Source organism: Gossypium raimondii, chromosome 2, assembly GCF_025698545.1.
Source record: "Gossypium raimondii isolate GPD5lz chromosome 2, ASM2569854v1, whole genome shotgun sequence".
Classification (NCBI taxonomy): Eukaryota; Viridiplantae; Streptophyta; class Magnoliopsida; order Malvales; family Malvaceae; genus Gossypium; species Gossypium raimondii.
Genome location: NC_068566.1, coordinates 15,802,158 through 15,805,430, shown reverse-complemented (window position 1 = coordinate 15,805,430; position 3,273 = coordinate 15,802,158). Strand labels below are relative to the sequence as shown.

General features: G+C 38.1%; 1 long non-coding RNA gene across 1 annotated transcript; it reads right to left on the bottom strand.

Annotated features, from left to right (window-relative positions):
- Positions 1 to 807: 807 nt before the first annotated feature.
- Positions 808 to 2,022, bottom strand: LOC105784544 (uncharacterized). Its single transcript, XR_001130570.2, has 2 exons — positions 1,523 to 2,022; positions 808 to 1,375 (listed from the first exon to the last, which is right to left on the bottom strand). It is a non-coding gene; the product is annotated as an uncharacterized LOC105784544 (long non-coding RNA).
- Positions 2,023 to 3,273: the final 1,251 nt, after the last annotated feature.

Below are 3,273 nucleotides of genomic sequence, written 5' to 3'. Positions count from 1 at the left end.
TTATTTGTATACATTTTAATATTTTTAGTTTAAACATTATACTATATTTTAAATTTATTTTTTAAATTGTTTATATTTTAACAATTCAACTCTTGAATTTATCAAGATACTTGTATTTGTCATGCACATAAAATTTTGAGTTAATCCAATATATCTATCATATCAATGAAAAATATTGTCTATGTTAATATATCTTTAATGATCGAAAAATTTTTTACATAAAACAAATAGTTAGAAATTTTTAATTTAAGCTCAACTTGACATGCATAATTTACTTAAATTATTAAAATATTAATCGTATAAAAATTACAGAATGATGTAAATTCATTTTAATTTTACACTCAATGTCTCTTTATATATATACTTATGCAATTATGTTTAAAGATAATTTATAAAATGTAGAACTGATGGAACAGGAAAAAGTTTTAGAATTATATTGGAGAGATGAAATGTTAGCAGCAACACACACCAAAATAAATCTCAAATCTAAACACCAAAAACCATACATTCTGTAGAAAGATTTGAGAATATAGTTATAATTTTGGTCTCTTGAACGCCAGTTTCTCAATCACATCTCACTTTCTACTTTCTAGTTTAAGCCAAACCATCTTATTTGTCTTCCCTCAAAGCATTTAGCAGGAAACACTCATTTTTCCTTGTTAAGAATATGAATTAGAAAGGTGCTAGCTAAGTTTTGTTATTGAGCTAGCTAAGTTTTGTTATTAAGTTAAGTTTGTTAGTTTGTTATTTCAGCAGTTGAGTTGTTAGCAATGACAGTTACTAATGTACTCTATAAATATCATAGTGTAAAACAAAGAACAGAGAATAAAAAGAATTCATTCATACTAGATATATTTTCCAGTTTTCAATATTTGAGATAGTGTTATTTCTTTACACAATATATTTCTCACCGAAGGTGTTAACATGGTATCAGTCGCCTAAGGTGATGGAGATTTGTGTACATGACCACCACGACTTCTGCAGATTCTGCCTCCGTCGAACATGGAGGTTCGGTGTTCACTGAGGCTAGGCTTGTTCACTCGTTCCCGCATCATGAGACTGTCAAATTGGATGAACGCACATTTGTTCAGTGGAAGCAACATGTTAGATTGATAGTTGAAAGATACGAGCTAACTGGTTTTTTGGATGGGATGGTATCCGCAACACCGCGATTTGTGCCAACTTCCGAAGGCTCGCTTGTTCCGAATCCGGACGCCTCGGCGTTTATTTAGCAAGATCGGTTACTCACTTCTTGCTATTGTCCACGATTAGTTCCTCACTTCTCCCATCCTTTACAGAGGCTCGAATGGCATGTGATGTGTGGAGCACTGCCACTCATCTCTTCACTGCCGTTATAAGTACAAAACTCTCTCGACTTTGCCATGATATATATTCAATAAAAAAGGCAATTTATCAGTGACGGAGTATATAGTGAAAATTTAAAACATAAGTGTGTTGATCGAAGCTTCCGGATCTCAGATCTCGGAGGCAAAGAAAGTAGAAATTGCGCTTGTAGGTTTACCTCAAGAGTTTGATTTGGTCATCACCCTCACGTCGTTTTTGTCGGAGCCTCTACCGCTTCAGCGTTTAGTCAATTTGCTGCTTGAATATGAGAGTCAGTCCGCGCGTGTGGTACAGGATGTACCTCTTTGTGCGAACCTTTTGGAAGCTACTCCGTCACAGGTGGGCTCTGTTCGGGGCGGTTGGTTCTCGTCTGGAGATCGCGGTCGAGGGTTTCGCACTCGTCTTTAATGCCAGATTTGCAGGCACTTTGATAATTTTGCCCAGCGATACTACTTCCATTTTAATCGTGAGTTTGTTGGCTCTTCATCTGGTGACCGAATGTCCAATCTCGTGGACAGTCATAGTCGTGGTGCGTCGGGTCCATCGCCGCTCTCTGGATCTGTCTTGGTGGAATCAGAAGGTAATTTGTTAGGAGAACATGTGTGGTCGTCTGTTGAGCCTCGCCAGTTTCAAAATAATAGGATTTCTAACCCATTTTACAGGATAATGCTGGTCGGGTTTTCTATGGGCCTTATGAGGATCAATTTGGGCAAGCGACATATAGGTGCACTAACGATGGGCCATCTAGGCCGCTTGGAAACTTTAATGGACCTGTTTATCCTAGGCCGAATGGGTTTGATTTGTTTAATGGATATTCTGGCCTAAGTCAACAGTTTAAGGGAGCTTCCTCTTCTTTTGGGCCGTCAATTCCTGCTCCACCACCTGGGCCGATTTCGAACTGTGTAGAATGTCTTCCTTCTCTGGGTCATGAACAAGCTCGTGGGGTCTCAGGTGTTGCTAATGTGTTTGGGCCGTCTGTTCCCTGGCGGACCAAGCCAAGGGCTTATGTATACACTGGGTTCGACCCATGCATTGGGCTTCCTCGTCTATCAGGCTTGTATGCTTCTGATGTTTCTAACTCTACTGAGTTTCAAATTAATGCCACTCAATTTGATTCAACCTATGCAGACACTGAGTCTTATATTCCTATGCCTGTTGGATCGACCACTTGGTATCCAGATTCAGGTGCTAAACATCATGTCTATCGCGATACGTCTGCTTTGCATGACTCGACACTATATTCAGGTACATATTCTCTTTTGATGAGTGACGGGACTCCCGACAAGATATCGTGCATCGATAATTTGGTTGTAACTACACAGTCTAAATTGTTTCATCTGTCTAATGTTTTATGTATACTTAATATCCTGAAGAATTTTCTGTCTGTCTCTTATTTTGCCACTGACAATAATGTGTTTTTTGAATTTCATCCGACGTATTGTGTGGTTAAGGACATCGTGACTTAGGAAATTTTACTAAAGGACCACATTTGTGATGGGCTCTATCATTTTTCTCCGTCGGTTGCGTCTGCTCAGTCTGTTGAAGCTTCGCCTCCTACTTTGTTGGTTTCTAGAATAAAGGTGACAATTGTGCTATTTTTCTCTGTGGCACAAAGGACTTGGTCATCCCTCTGCTTCTGTTGTTAAGACTGTTCTCAATAAATGTAAAATTACCTCTGATAAATGTTGTCTTGACAATATTTGTACTACCTGTCAAAATGAAAAATCTCATAAGTTGTTGTTTTTCAAATCTACTACTGAATATAGTGATCCGTTTGCTTTGGTTGTCTCTGATCTGTGGGGGCCTGCATCAATTGCATGTGGTCGTAATTGGTATTATATGTCTTTTATTAATATGTGCACTCGTTTTACGTGGCTTTATGTTATTCGTCAAAAGTCTCAGGTAGTAGATTGTTTTTTTCAGTTTCAG